The sequence below is a fragment of the Staurois parvus genome, unplaced genomic scaffold, assembly GCF_062004578.1.
Source record: "Staurois parvus isolate SC_StPar_1 unplaced genomic scaffold, SC_StPar_1.0 ptg000516l, whole genome shotgun sequence".
NCBI lineage: Eukaryota > Metazoa > Chordata > Amphibia > Anura > Ranidae > Staurois > Staurois parvus.
This window is the reverse complement of record NW_028318312.1, coordinates 962,277-979,435: the sequence shown is the minus strand read 5'-3', so window position 1 is coordinate 979,435 and position 17,159 is coordinate 962,277.

Below are 17,159 nucleotides of genomic sequence, written 5' to 3'. Positions count from 1 at the left end.
CCCACAAAGCCAGACCATCTCATAGGCAGACTCTCACAATTATATGTTTTTTATAATGGAGATTCAACTACAAACTATGATATGCAGCCAAGGATTACCCAGATTGAGTCACATAAAAACTGAGTTCATGTTTGTGCAGATTTTATCTTTTGTGTATTACTATGCAGTGTATGCATGGTCATTCTGACACTGTTTTGCACATGACTAATAATGGGGACTTTGTTATGTGCCAGTCCCCTGCATTTAAAAGAGTGGGTTACCAATCTCAGCAGTCATTTGTCAGTGTATTGGAGTAGTATATGGACAGATGACAGCTTGTGTAGGGAGAGATAGTTGCTATTCTATGTTATATTGCACTAAATAACTGTGGATTGCAGTGTGGTGGTATATACAACCCCCCCCCCTTTCCATTTTAACAGGACAGAGATTCAACAGTGAATGTCAAAATGATGGACAAATAGGAATTTGTGGAGTGAAGGAGACGGTGGCAAACCCAGACATCAATTTAAAGTATTGGGGCCTTGCCTGTCAGAACAGCCAGAAATTCTGCTGCAATGGCAGAGTAGCTGATCATGCTGTATTTATGTATTTAATGGTATAGTCTCTTTAAATCATATTTGGCTTTGTTTTGTCATTTCATTGAACTGAATGTTATGTAACCTGAGGTCTAGATAAAGTGATACATATACAACAGGTCATTACCGGACCTGCATCTGTTTTTTTCACAGTGCATTTGTTTTTGGTGAGATGTGCAAGATGAGGGTAGTGATTACTTATAATGATGACATGTTGTGAAAAGGTATACAGAGCTGACAAGAAGGGGCTTGAAATGATTCTGAATCTCTTTCTCAGATCTTTTCAAAACATGGTATTAAACTTATAAATTACGTTAGGCTCAGTGGTTCACACCAACTAAATTATTAGATAAATATGTCCTAATCCTAACACAATAATATAGAGAAAAATACTGAAGCAGTTTTTGTTGACTGTGACAACCTATCAAATTCTAGTTGGCTTTTTTTTTCAAGCTGGAGAGTGAAAGGAAGATCAAAATAGTCTCAGCAGCTTAGACACTTTCTCTACAGACATATCTTATAAATGAGTTCAAGGTTAGGCTGGTCCACCCTAACGAACAAGTACTTTTGGGAAATTCCAGAACAACCAGTGTGGGCCTACACAAGACCAAATATACTGTGCTCATGGCGCACATCCATGTCAGGTCATTATGTGAAAAAGAAGATTTTTGTTTTACGCAATCCAATGAATGTGATGTTTCGTGTGAATGCTTATCTCACTTCACACCATTGTAAATCAGACCCAAGCTCACTTCACCTCCTTCCTAACTTCATCTCACTTCACAATGTAGTATGACAGGCCCCTAGGGCTAGATACAGTCTCTGTCTTCTTTCATACTGGAACATATTGTTCCAGTTACAGTGTAATGACACCTTTGAATAAGAAGCACGGGCCTTTTTTTTTACCTCTCTGATATCTTTTCCCACTATGCCCTCTTCTGCTTGAAATTATGCTCATTAACAGTTGGGATTCTGTCTTTGATATTTAACTACAGAAAGGATTGCTTCTGCTGTGAACTATTAAATATCTCATTCCCCCTTTTCCATTTTTTAAATATAGAAGGATATGTCCCTGGCTGTCACTGAATATGCTACTGCTATTAAGTTAAGAATCTACAGTATACATTAGATCACTGGTTCTCAATCTCTGGGTCATGGTCTCTCGCCTACCAGGCTTCCAGCCAGCTACAAATTCCCTAGCCTCTCACCATGTCTCTCAGGTTCCATAGAACACTGGCTTCCAACCTCCCATAGTAGATCAGAGTGCCCCCAGCCTAATGCAGTGCCCCTCCCCAGCTTACTGCAAAACCTCCAGCCCCCACAGTCCTCCTAATCTCCAAAAGTGTCCCAAAGTGCCCCTGCTAAGTCCACAGCCTCCTGTGAGATCCCCCCCAGTCCACTCCATTCTTCACAGTTGCCCCTTATATCCTTCAGAAACCACATCCCCACAAAGTCATCAAGTCTGCTGTAGAGTCCTCTTACTCCCTCCAGAATCCCCATCACCAACATAGGGACACTGAAACCCCTCCAGAGCCTTTCAGTATTTAAATACATATTTTGCATTTCCATACTTGTATTTTGTATATTTTGTAGCTGATGGATTGCTATTAGAAGCACTGGGAGGCCGAGACTTTCTCAGGCACTCCCATGCCAACAGGAGACCCAAGCGATCAGCCGGCATAAGTGGTAATCAGAGGCCAGAACAGCTCTGATCACCTCTATGATATAGGAAACTGGAAGTGATGAGCATACATCACTTCCGGTTTCCCCGAATATAAACAGTGCCATTTTTAAAAAGGAAAAGCAACTGAACACACTGATCTTGGTGTGATCAAATGCTTATAAGGGCAAAGGAGACATCTGGGGTCTAATAAACCCCAGATCTCTCCATAAAGCGTACGTGTCGCTGCCTATTGCTATCTCAGGGAGTATTTATATTCCCTGTGATAACAATAAAATTGATTTTAAAAAATTGAAGCGACACTGTAAATATAATTAAAACAAAATAATAATAATTTAAAAAATAATTTAAAAAGTATTTTCAAGCACCTCCATCCCCCGTGCTCAAGGCAAATGCACACTTCTGTCCTGCACACACTCAAACAGCGATTGTTCCAAACATGTCAGGTATCAACGCAAATGTCAGATTGTGGGCAGTAATTCTAGCACCAGACCTCCTGTGTAAATGTGTAACCTGGTGTTTAAAGTGGCATGGTAAAATTTATGCCGTTTGTCACTGTTGCACAGACATGAGAAATTTTAAAGAATGACATGTTTGATATCTATTTACTCAATTTAACATCATCTTTTATATTTTACCAAATATTTGGGCATTATATTAGGTGTTTGTGCAATAAAATTCAAAAAAGTGTATTTTTTCTGAAAAAAAAAGCATTTGAACACAATGTGACATAAAAAATTGCAAGAAATTCTGATTGACCCTCTGTGCACTGGTATATACCCTTTCCAGCAGACTTTGCAATAGAGAATAGGGATATTTTCTTAACCTCCTGGTTTCACAAGTGACACTTACTGAGGCTAGATTCACATCTGTGTGGGTGGTGCCCAGGGGCGGACTGACCATTTGGAAACTCGGGCACTGCCCGAGGGTCCGGGGTCAGTAGGGGGCCCCATGAGATGCCCCGGTACCTTTTTCATAGGCTTTTTTGAGTTTGGGGAAGGACACAGGGGCCCCATGATCCCTTATTGCCCGGGGGCCCCATGAGTTGTCAGTCCGCCCCTGGAGGTGCCACTGCGGATCCGCACAAAAATTTGTGCAGCTGCACCACCCGCACAGAGGAATGCGGACCGCGGGTGGTTTTTTCAGGGGCTGCGTTTTCAGAAGAAGTGCAGGGACTTCTTCCCTGCGTGTTACGGGGCACGGGAGTCCATTCGAATTAATGGGATCTCGTGCCCACGCAAAATGCGGCCCTCACGGCCGCATATATGTGAACCAGGGGTAAAACTGGAGCACTCAGAATCAAGAACGAAAAGGCAAAAACGCAAAACGCAATGCAAAAACGGCTCAAATGCAACCTGCATAGGTGTGAACCTAGCCTTAAGCTTTGACAATAAAACCTGGAAGCGGATTGGTTTTTATGCACAGCTGCACCAAATTTTGCATGCTCCAGTTCTCCAGTAAATCCCCCTCATTGACAGTAGCAGGAGCCATAGTGTTCTGCTGCTTTCAGTTAAACTTCTGTGAGAATTGAGCAAGGCATGGCTTACCAGCACTGTGTTTGTGTCTATGAATGCACACAGCCTGACTTGGGTACACGCATGCATGGGTGCCCCCTTAGCACCCAGCTTGCTAAGGAGGCACCCAGTGCAGGGAGCAGTGGACAGCACTGGCGGGGGACTGCCAAAGAGGAGGTAAGGGACTGCTCTGTTCAATATCATTGCAATATCAAAGCATAACACCTTTTTTTTATTTTAAGACAAAAGAAACACTTTAAAGGAAAGCTACATCTTTACATCGAATCAACAAGACAGGTCGGTATCCAAGCAACTAGCATTTTCATAGGGAAACCAGTGATGCCAGCATATACACTTCTCTTAATACAGATTGCCTGTAACATGAAATGCTAATGCTTATGTATTAAAATGCAGAACGATGTACTGTTATATATGCTGTAGAATGCAGATCATTTCTGTTTCCCTGTTTGAAGATGTTATGTGATAAATGGTAATCTACCCGTAGGTGGTGCAGACTACATACATATATTGTTTATGAAACTTTATGTGATAAAACTGGTATTTATGAGCTATTGCTATGAAAAAAAGGGTTCCAGCTATAAGTGATGTTATTGATGGTGGTGGGCAAAGTTTGCTGAACTGACAGGGAACATTGATCCACGTTGCATAGATCATTCATAACATTTGAAATGACAGATGGGCAGAATGTCAAAGCCCACTAAAGACCAGGGGTGGACTGACAACTCATGGGGCCCCCGGGCAATAGGGGACCATGGGGCCCCTGTGTCTTTGCCCAAACTCAAAAAAGCCTGTAAAAAAGGTACCAGGGGCATCTCATGGGGCCCCCTACTGACCCCGGGCCCTCGGGCAGTGCCCGAGTTTCCAAATGGTCAGTCCGCCCCTGCTAAAGACTCATGAACTGAATGGCAATTTAATATAGCTGAGGAACTGAGCATAATATACAGAATTTATGTTACAGGTAGAATATGTAAAAAATCTGAACTTGGGCTTTAAATACTTATGTTGTGGGATGTTCAGTTGAGTAATAGAATTTTAATAATGAAAAAAAACATGTTCTTTATAAATGCTTTCCTTTATATCAAAATCGGGACTTTCCATCAATTTGTAACATAATAGAACACCCCTTATTTCCAACCTTGCAAGGTTCAGGATGTTTATTGGCACTTCCCAGAAAAGAAAATATATATGATTTCGGTATCCCTCAAGCCTTCCTTCTTTCCCCAGCTTAACCTGCTGCTCACCATTAAGAGATATTTTTGTGGAGTCCCACTAACCACAAGCTGAGATACATAACACAGTCACACTGCCACAGTATAGACATAATTTAAACAAACCACACACTTATTATGTATTGCCAGACTTCTCCGCATTTTTCCCCAACTCTATAAACAGTCGTGGTATAGGATGAGTCACTGTATCCCACCACCTGCTGCCAAACTACTGTGAAGTCCTTCTTCAAAATTCCCCGCTGCATCTGGAGCAGAACTGCAGATCTTCCAGCTGTCTGTAACATATTGTACATTTCACTCCCAACATACTGTACAACAGAAGAGGTACTCGAGATTCGCATGCTGGCTTCCCAAATGTTATTCAGCCGCTGTTCTGGGACTCCAGAAATGCACGTTTAACATTCAGAATGATTTTTGTAACATTTTTCTGATTGAAATGTTTTAGTTCAGAGTGGTTTTAAAAAGTGTTGTTTATAACATTGGAAGTATGTTTTTCATGTCTACCAAGGACACTCAGCTGTAACTGCCCTTCTGGCAAAGACTGTCATCCCCCTCACTTTTTACCAGACAAAATAATCGAAAGGGTGACTATACTGGTTTTAGTTAAATTTTATTTGTTTGTTTTTTTATGTTTCTAGCTTGTATTTTATAATTGTTTTTAGTATACTCTATATAAACCTTACCATTTGAAACATGAAAAAGAATTCCCAGAACACTTTGTGTTATTTAAACAGACAGCACTGCATGAACTGTTTCACGTGTGTGTAGATTTCAGTTTCAGCTATTTAACTCTGTAAGCAACAGCCTTTTTACAGCAAAAGAGAAAAACACACAGAGGAAAACGTGTGGGAAGAAGCTTAAAGTGTTTTTAAAGATTCTTTTTGTTTTTTTAAATAAAATAGCAAACATGTTATACTTACCTGCTCTGTGCAAAACCTGCTCTGTGCAATGGTTTTGCACAGAACATCCCTGATACTCCTATTCTTGGGTCCCCTGCAGATAGTTCTGGCTCCTCCCTCCCTGCCAAGGGCCCCATAGCAAGCCACTTGTTATGGAGGCATCCATGTGTGCTTGTCTCTACCCGTTCCCTCCTCACTGGCTATAGTTGACAAAAGGATTGTTCACGCCACCTTGAAATACATATCTATCTATCTATCTATCTATCTATCTATCTATCTATCTATCTATCTATCTAATCTATATATCTACTGTATATACAGTATATATAGATATAAATCTAAAACTGGTTTAGAGGTACTCACTGGTCTTTTTAGCCCACATGCACACTGGATGTTTTGATAACGCTGGTAATGTTAGCTGTGTAAAGTCACGTTAAAAATGTGAGTTTTTCAGCTTTTTTTTGCGTTTTGTAGAGTTTTTTTTGCAAAAACGCCAGTTTGCAGCGTTTTTCAGCATTAGAGCGTTTTCACAGCTAAAAAAACTCCTCTAGAAAGCCACTAGTCCTGGGGTTTTTTTCAGCCAAAAAATGTCCCTGTCAAAAAATGTTGATTACAGTCTATGTGTGCATGGACACATAGGATAACATGCTGGGGAGTTTACTGGCTGTAGAAAAAAATGTCAAAAGCCAAAAACAGCAGCTGTAAAAACGTCCAGTGTGCATGAGGCCTAATTGTCAGCATTTCGATGAAGCTCAGTCCATCTTTCTCAAGACTGAGCTTGACTGAAATATTGACAGTAAAAACACTGCTGTTTTTGATCTTCCTCCTCTGCAAGACCCGTGAGTGCCTTTAAACCAGTTTTGGATTTATATGGATTTCTTTGTGGGTGAGCACATTTACTTCAAATACAGAGTGCTGTGGCTACCCTTGGAACTATATAAATATAGATAGATATGAAAAAATACACAGAACACCAATGCATTCCCTTTAAAAACGCCACATGGCATTTACAATTAGAATGTTGTCACGTTTAAAATCAAAGTTGAATTATGGTTACAGAATAACAACATGCTCTTCTTAGCATAACACAGTTGAAGATCGGACCCCATTGCTTTCAATGGGTTCATGGATGGAGTCTTGAAATGCATTTTGTCAAGTCTGTGAACAGCTGATTGGCTGGGTAAAGGAATGTTAAAATGGGTCAAATGCAAGGAGTTAATACAGAAGCTTTTCATTTACTTTCTAAAGCTGGAAATCCCCTTTAACCAAAAGATGATATTAACAGCATGAGTTACAGTGATATGTAATTACAATAGTATCATAGAATCATTGCGCTTGGAAAAATAGAAAGTTAGCCTTTCTGGACGGATGGGATATCTTATTTCTGTAGCAGCCCTATTCAGTTAGCCAGCGTTTTATTACATCACACGCATCTCAATCCCATATATACATAACTCATGCAATTACACTGTTTAAGAAAACAAAAACCACATGTCATTGTTAGAATTCCAATGCTATTGACCTAATAGTGGTTAATGTTACATTATCTTGTGCTTGTTACAAAAATACCCTAATGTGAGGTAAGAGCCATTCTTTTTACAAATGTAAAGAAATAAAACTATGACTACATTTCAGTTCTTAGTTTACAGTCAGACAGGGAAATTTCTTCAACTAAACTTACATGAAGAACGTGACTGGACATCCAATTAGGTGCTGTGCACTGGGGTCCAAGAAATGTGTAAGACCTACAAGAGTGTGGAAAAACAATACTGGCCACTACTAATGCACTCATCTATTTTGTGTTTAGCTTAGAAAGTGCTGTAGTTTTTTAACTTAATTTCTCATTTTAGGTTTATAAAAAATTGCTACTGACAGGAGCCCACAATTTCGGACACTTTGGGGTTCATTTACTAAACTGGAGAGTGCAAAAACTGGTGTAGCTCTGCATAGAAACCAATCATCTTTCAAGTTTTTTGTCAAAGCCTAATTGAACAATTTGAGGTTAGAAGCTGTTTGGCTACCATGCACAGCTGTACCAGGCTTTGCCCTCTCCAGTTTTAGTATATCAACCCCTTTTTGTCCATGGATTGGGTCAAAAGGTTTCCCTTTTGCACTGCTGGGACATAACTAACTGTTTGTGTGTCTCCAATCTGCATTGTGGTATTACTTTTTTTACTCTAGATCAGTGTTCCTTATCAAGGGTTCCTAGGACTCCAGAGAAGGTCACATGGTTTCCACAGCTAGAGGGGGCAGAGCAGGGTGAGGAGAGGGCACAATGTGCTGGGGCTTGAATGTGGTGACTTGTACACAGCAAGAACAGTGACACCCCTCCACCCAGGAGGAGGATCCAGCAGACCGTTTCCAGGAAGTGGCTGCCTTCCACATTCTGTATAGGTCCACCTGAAAGTGTGGATCTGGGGATTTTGAGCTGTAGGGTAGCTGAGGTGCAGGTTAGTAAAGTGGGTTATGGCGAGTCTGTGGTTGTTATTTAATAAAAATGACAGCTCTGAACCCATTATATGTCCTCTGTACACCCCTGCCTATTACTCCAAGCACAGGGCTTAAGAGGTAAGATAGGTGGCAAGGATAACAATTATAAGGTAGTGTGAGGATTTCTTTAGAGGACAGCAGGCGAACTGACCTATTTTCATTATTATTTGTGCTATAATTATGTTATTAATTGTAACAGAAGCGTAGGCAGGACAGAACACACAAAGAAGATGGGGAACACACAAAGCTTTATTGAACTATGAAAGACATTCAATCAGGACAGTTCATGGCACTCCGTGACATGCGGCCTGTAGGGACACCCACGGTAAGCGGGCTCACGGGGACTCAACGGGACCTTGGCAATGGGGTCTGACCTCAGCACAACCCCCACACAGCTTTCTAAGGACAACATCAGGCTCACGGGGACTCAACGGGACTTTGGCTGTGGAGTCTGACCTCAGCACAGCTCCCACACAGCTTACTAAGGACAACATCAGGCTCACGGGGACTTAGCGGGACCTTGGCTGTGGAGTCTGGCTTCAGCACAGCTTCCACACAGCTTACTAGGGACAACATCAGGCTCACGGGGACTCAACGGGACTTTGGCTGTGGAGTCTGGCCTCAGCACAGCTCCCACACAGCTTACTAAGGACAACATCAGGCTCACGGGGACTCAACGGGATTTCTAGGGACAACAGCAGCCTCACGGGGACTCAACGGGACTTTGGCTGTGGGGCCTGGCCTCAGCACAGCACCCACACAGCTTTCTAGGGACAACAGCAGCCTCACGGGAACTCAACAGGATTTCTAGGGACGACATCGGCCTCACGGGGACTCAACGGGTAGCGATGGTTCAAGCACTCAGGGGGGCAGTCCAGGTAGCTATACTCCAGGCACGCCATGGGGCAGTTCAAACAAGGGTGGTCTGAGTGCACAATAAGGAGAGTTCATGAAAGGGGTGGTCTGAGAGCACAACAGAGGCAGTTCATGACAAGGGGGGTCTGGGCACACAATAGGGGCAGTTCATGACAAGGGTGGTCTGGGCACACAATAGGGGCAGTTCATGGCTTCTAGGGACAATCACGGTAGGCATCTTGCAGATGCTCAGCAGCAGGCGGCTTCCAGGGCAGTGGGCAACGTGCGGATGCTCAGCAGCAGGCAGCTTCCAGGGACAAAGCGATCAGCAGTCAGCAGACAGGGCGGTTTCCCAGGGATCCTCAGCAATGGACAGCGGCCCTCACAGCGGCCAGCTTTTTTTAGGGATAGCAGTGATTAGCAGGCAGGGGCCCTCACAGTGGCCAGTTTTTCCAGGGACAGCAGCGATAAGCAGGCAGGGGCCCTCACAGCGGCCATCTTTTCTAAGGACAGCACCGATTAGCAGGCAGATGCCCTCACAGCGGCCATCTTTTTCAGGGACAGCAGCGATTAACAGGCAGGGGCCCTCACAGCGGCCAGCTTTTCCAGGGACAGCAGCGATTAGCAGGCAGGGGGCCTCACAGCGACCAGCTTTTCCAGAGACAGCAGCGATTAACAAGCAGGGGCCCTCGCAACGGCCAGCTTGCCAGGAACAGCAGCGGGAGTCCTGGCTGTGGGATCTGACCTTTGAGGAGGGGGGCTCCTACAGAGGGCTCAGCAGGGATGGCTGTGGAGGCCCGGTCCCCACCCGGACCTCCCACGGCAGCTCCCACGCCAGCCTTTTAAACCGCCCAGGACGCTTCCGGGTTCCCTCGGCAATGGCCGGCCCAGCTCTGCGTTGCCGGGGCAACGAGGCACGCCCCCTTGACTCGGGCTGTGCTTCTCAGGAGCGCGGCCTTTGTCACTGGTGGGCGCAGAGCGCGGGAAGCCCCCTGTGCCCGCGCTGCGTCCACCGGGGCGCTGCCGCTGGGGTCTCCTGGTGGGGGGTCACAGCTCCTCCGCCTAGATTGCCGGATGAGCTGTGATCCTCGCCGCAGGGGTCCCCTCCCCCCATCCTGCACAGCCTGGCTTCAGAGACTGTGTGCAGGATGAGGACGCAACAAGGGGGGAGGAGGGTGCAGGCACACTGTGACAACTATGCTATTATTATTATCATAATATAAACATACATGGAGCCTCAGATCTCTGTTCCTATATTGCCAATATAGGGGTTGATTTGCTAAAACTGGAAAGTGCAAAATCTTGTGCAGTTGTGCTTGGTAGCTGATGAGCTTCAGCTTGTTCAATTTTTTTTTCATTTTGGATAGAGTAAAGGAAGGTTTAAACCCTGCCGGGTTTTTTTTTGCCATCTGTGCCCCATTGCAGAGATTTCCCTTCACTTCCTGTCCCATAGCCAAACAGGAAGTGAGAGGAAATCTCTGCAAATGAAAGGGAATTCCTTGGGGACCCCCAGGTCACCAGAACTAGTGTCCCTATTGGAAGATTTCCTCTCTATTACTTTTCTGGGGACAACCCAAAATGTGGGATTTTCTTTTACTTTCACTGTCAATGATAATGCTAAACAACACAAATAAAGAAGGTGAATCTCCTTAATGGGGCACAGACCGCAATAAAAACTGAGAAGTGTTCTAATCTCTGAATTCTATTCAAAACTATAAAAAGTGTTGCCTTTAGTTACCGTTTAGCTTTGACAAGAAAACTTGGAAGCTGACTGGTTTCTATGCACAGTTGCACCAGATTTTGCACTCTCCAGTTTTAGTAAATAAACCCCTAGTATTTGCAAACCTGGATGTCCAAAAGTGGAATTTTGCCTTCTCATGGGTATCTTCATGGGACCCTGTCACCAAACCATTCACAACAACAATCGCCTCAAAATATTATGTGCATTTAACATATTTTATGCATGTTGTTGCACCTGTAAAAGCCTCCCTTGTTTAGACATTCAAAAGCCCTGAGACTTCACCTGGATGCCACCATCTTAAATGTGATGCCAGCAGGCTAAAAGCTGTCATTCAAGTCATACTTTATAGTATTCCCCATTGGCTCCTCCCCCAGACGTACATAAAAGGCTTTTGAGGAGAGGAGAGAGGGGAAGAAGAGCTGGGCCAGAAGAGGCAATATTTAGACACTCCCAGTAGAACAAAGGGCTATTATGCACAAGAATGGGGGTAAATTGCAAGTGAATACAGCAGCACAGTGGCTAAACGGTTAGCACTTTCGTCTGGCAGCACTAGGGTCATTGGTTCGAATCCCAACCACGGCACCTCCGGCCTGGAGTTTGCATGTTCTCTCTGTGCCTGCGTGGGTTTCCTCCTGGTAATCTAGTTTCTTCCCACACTCCAAAGACATGCTGGTAGGTTAATTGGATCCTGTCTAAATTGGCCCTAGTATGTGTATGTATGAATGTGAGTTAGGGACCTTAGATTGTAAACTCCTTGAGGGTTAGGGACTCATGTGAATGTACAATATATACGTAAAGTGCTGTGTATATTGATGGTGCTATATAAGTACCTATAATAATAATAATAATAGTAAGTGAATACAAAAATTGCTAATGGAAATGAAAAATGCCGCAAGTAATCATTCAAGTACTTGATTTTTCTGTGCTTTTAACCACAATTTTTTAACTTAAGGTACCAATAGACCTCCAAACCTTTATGTTATCTAATGATCTACTAACAGCTAAAACCAATGGCCACTACTCCATACTCTTACTACTTGACCTCTCTGCGGCTTTTGATACGGTTGACCATCCCCTCCTCCTCAAAAAACTCCACTCTCTTGGCCTCAGAGACTCTGTTCTCTCCTGGTTCTCCTCCTACCTATCGCAGCGCTCCTTCAGCGTTACCTATAATGCTGCCTCCTCCTCTTCACTCCCTCTTTCTCTAGGGGTTCCTCAAGGTTCTGTCCTTGGACCCCTTCTCTTCTCCATCTACACCTCCTCCCTTGGTCACTTGATAAACTCCCATGGCTTTAACTACCATCTCTATGCTGATGACACACAAATCTATCTTTCTACCCCTCATCTCACCTCTTTAGTCTCCTCTTGTATTACTAACCTACTAAGAGACATATCGGCATGGATGTCACTCCACTTCCTCAAACTCAATCTTTCCAAAACTGAGCTCTTAGTATTCCCCCCAGCCCGTGCCCCCTCCCCTGACTTCTCCATTAAGATCAATAACACAATCATCAGTCCCTCCCCTCATACTAGGTATAATCCTAGACTCCCATCTGTCCTTTCAGTCCCAAATCCATTCACTGTCCAAATCTTGTAGACTTCACCTCCGCAACATCTCCAAGATACGACCGTTCCTATCCTCGTAAACCACTAAGCAACCTATTCACTCCCTTGTTATATCTCGCCTTGACTATTGTAACTCCCTCCTCAATGGCCTACCTAATCGCAGGCTATCCCCTCTTCAGTCTATCATGAATGCTGCTGCCAGACTCATCCACCTTACTAACCGTTCTGTATCAGCCACCCCTCTCTGGCAATCCCTCCACTGGCTTCCCATTGCCCAACGGATACAATTCAAAACATTAACAATAACGTATAAAGCCATTTATAACTCTGCCCCAATCTTGTCTCTAAATATCACCCAAACCGTACTCTCTGCTCCTTGCAAGACCTCCTGCTCTCTAGCTCCCTTGTCTCCTCCTCCCATGCTCATCTCCAGGACTTCTCCAGAGCTTCCCCCACCCTCTGGAACTCTCTACCCCAATTCATCAGACTATCGTCTACTCTGCTCACTTTTAGGCGATCTCTGAAAACCTATCTCTTCAAGGAAGCCTATCTGGCCATCAGCTAATAATGGAATTTCTACTCTTCCAACCAGTCCATCCCCCACAGTTACTACCTTTTGTACCACTAGCCCCTCCCTCCTAGATTGTAAGCTCCAAGGAGCAGGGCCCTCCTATCCCTCTTGTATTGAACTGTATTGTCTCCCGTTATATTGTAAAGTGCTGAGCAAACTGTTGGCGCTATATAAATCCTGTATAATAACAATAATAATATCTGCCCCCATAGACCAGTTGTCCTCCTCTTTAGGGTAATGGTTCTTTAAAGAAGAAGTACAGCCAAAGCTTTTTTGGCTGTACTTCTCCTGTGGATCACAGGAGTGCAGTTTGTTCTGCACTCCTGTGACCCGTTTTCAGCTGACAGTTGACTGAAGTCCACTGTTGGATGACTCACTCAGCCGGTCCAGGCTGGGGAAAGACCCCAATTTCAAAGTCAGGATTCACCCCAGAGCCTGGAGCAGCACCTGCCTCAACCTCTCAGTGAAGCGCTGAGAGCTTGAGCCAGCTGCTTCCTCACCCTCCACAACCCAGGCCTCCATTGAGCGCTGAGGGTGCTGAGCAGACAACGGTGACTGACAATCCCACTCTCTGCTCAGAGTGGAGAGGAGAACTCAGTGGTGATCAGCGGTCATGTGATCTATGAGTTCTCCCCCTTAGAGCCGGTGGGGGCAGATGCAGAATCGGAACAATGCTGCATCCACCTAGGTGAGTATAACTAGAAAAAAAAAAACCCTACTTCTCTTTTAAATGTGGGATTGTACCCACACACTGTACTGTATCAATACACCTAGGATTGTTACACATTAGAACTATGAAAATCAATTCCCAACACAGGGTGGTTACTGTGGGGACATAAACATCGCTCCAAAGTGCCACGGCTTATTTAAATAGTATTAGAAGAACAAAACCCTTATGGACTTTATAGACACTACAGCAATGGTTCATAAAAGAATATCACTTTATTAAACATACATAGACATACAATGATACGTACAATTGTAAAATTATACAGAGTGTAAACCACTCCTGTAACATACACCTAAATATAATCAATGCAGATACATGTACTACTAGTAGGTCCCACAGTAAGAAATGCTATACCTCGGCAAAAGTTAAAAGAAGATAATCTGATAGTAGTAAGTGCGATAGCTCAATATGTTTCGCGATAATATTGCTTATTCAGGAGCTGTAAGGAGACTTCTATATGAAGAGATATAAATTGATGAGCACACGTTATAATCACTACCAAATGTATACATATCGGACCAGTTGGACAACTAGAATACCTTAAGGTACATGTATCTACACGAGAGCAAAGGAAGGGAGCGTCCGGCCATACCATGAGAGGCCAATCGATGAGGGATGCCCACAAAGCTGGGGAGGCAAGCCGCCTGACATATAGAAAGTATATAAATGTTGAGAATGTTGAGGTACAGAATTTCTTACTGTGGGACCTACTAGTAGTACATGTATCTGCATTGATTATATTTAGCTGTATGTTACAGAGGTGGTGTCACGTACCTGGTTGGGGAGCCTGACGTGGAGAGAAGGCGTCCTCTTACGACTCCCGCTCGGAGCCCCTGATAGTGGGAACAGAGGGCACAGAGCCAGGAGTGGCACGAGTGCCGGGTGGATCTGGAGCTGGTGGCAGGTAGCTGAAGATCCAGGAGATCCGGATGCAGGCCAGGTGCGGATGCAGGGACGTAGGTGCAGCAGCAGGCAGGTATGGCAGCAATCAGGATGCAGGCTGGGACTGGACATGGGACCGTGGGTGACGCTGCAGGTAGGTATGGCACACGGCAGGATGCAAGCCATATTCATGACCGTGGGTGCAGCGGCAGGTAAGTATGGCACACAACAGGATGTAAGCCAGATGCAGGACCGTGGGTGCAGCGGCAGGTAAGTATGGCACACGTCAGGATGTAAGCCAGGTGCAGGTGCAAGGAAGTGGATGCAGCAGAGTCAGACAAGCTGGGTCAGTATTAAGCGGGCAGATCAAGTACAAGGGAGCAGGCAAGCGGATGGTCAGGGATAGCCGAGGTTGGTGCAGGCGGAGTTCTTTCTTAGTCAGGCAAATTAGAATACAGGCAACAGGATCAAGTATTACACCGTGTTCCAAATTATTATGCAAATTCTATTTAAGTGTCACAAAGATTAAATATTTTGTTCTTCAGTTTAACTCATGGATGGCATTGTGTGTCAGGGCTCTTTTGATCACTGAAACAATCTCGGACATGTGTGATAATTAGATTGGCCAGTGAAGCCAATTTAAGGAAAAACTACTAAAGGAGGGTGTTCCACATTATTAAGCAGAGCAGCATTTTCAAGCAATATGGGGAAGAAAAAGGATCTCTCTGCTGCCGAAAAGAGTGAAATAGTTCAATGCCTTGGATGAGGTATGAAAACATTAGATATTTCACGAAAACTTAAGCGTGATCATCGCACTAGTAAGAGATTTGTGGCTGATTCAGAGCACAGACGGGTTCGTGCAGATAAAGGCACATTGAGGAAGATTTCTGCCAGATCCATGCATCGGATCAAGAGAGCAGCTGCTAAAATACCATTACATAGCAGCAAACAGATATTTGAAGCTGCTGGTGCCTCTGGAGTCCCACGGACATCAAGGTGTAGAGTCTTGCAACTGTGCATAAACCTTCTATTTGGCCACCAATAACCAATGCTCACAAGCAGAAATGGCTGCATTGGGCAGAAAAATACATGAAGACTAATTTTCAAACAGTCCTGTTCACTGATGAGTGCCGTGCAACCCTGGATGGTCCAGATGGATAGAGTAGAGGATGGTTGGTGGACGGCCACCCTGTTCCAACAAGGCTGCGACGTCAGCAAGGCGGTGGTGGAGTCATGTTTTGGGCCGGAATAATGGGAACAGAGCTGGTCGGCCCCTTTAGGGTCCCCAAAGGTGTAAAGATGACCTCTGCAAAGTATGTGGAGTTTATGACTGACCACTTTCTTCCCTGGTACAGAAGGAAGAACTATGCTTTCCGTAATAAAATCATCTTCATGCATGACAATGCACCATCTCATGCTGCAAAGAATACCTCTGCATCAATGGCTTTTATGGGGATAAAAGGAGAGAAAGTCATGGTGTGGCCTCCATCCTCCCCTGACCTCAATCTTATTGAGAACCTTTGGAGCATCCCCAAGCAAAAGATCTATGAGAGTGGGAGGCGGGTTACATCCAAACAGCAGCTCTGGGAGGCTATTCTGACATCTTGCAAACAAATTCAAGCAGAAACTGCCCAAAAACTCATAAGCTGAATGGATGCAAGACTTGTGAAGCTGCTATCAAATAAGGTTATGTCAAATAATATAATATCAAATTAAGTTAAAATGTAACGTGACCTGTTAAAATGTTTAAAAAGTTAAAATGTTGTTAAAAGTTTGATTGAAATAGCTTTTGATTTCAGTAAATATGCTCTGCAAACACAACAAATGACAATTTTCAGTTCTTTACAACCTATAAAGTGTTTTGAAACTTACTGTGCGTAATAATTTGGAACAGTGCATTGGAAGTTTTTTATGTTTAACAAAAATACTGTTATCATTAGGAGGTTTGTTCAATAAAATTTGAATTGTACTCTTAATAGTTGATAACATGAGAATTATGCTAACTATTATTTACATCAATTATTTAGGTAAATGAGAAAAATATCATTTGCATAATAATTTGGAACACGGTGTATGTGCAGGGACGTTGTAGACCAAAAGGCATTGACTGTATTGACTTGCAAGTTTAAATAGCCTGCCTAGCAGTGACGCAGACTCTACTGCGCATGTGCCCACTCCCACACTTCTACGCATGTGCGCCCGCACGCTCCCACGCCTGCGAACTCGCACCGTCGTGACCCGAAGGGATCTGTCGCCGTCACACAGCTGTACGGCGACAGAGTCCCTGACAGGTGGTTTACACTCTGCAATAATTTCACAATTGTATGTATAATTGTATGTCTGTCTATGTTTAATAAAGTGATATTCTTTCATGAACCATTGTTGTAGTGCCTACAAAGTCCATA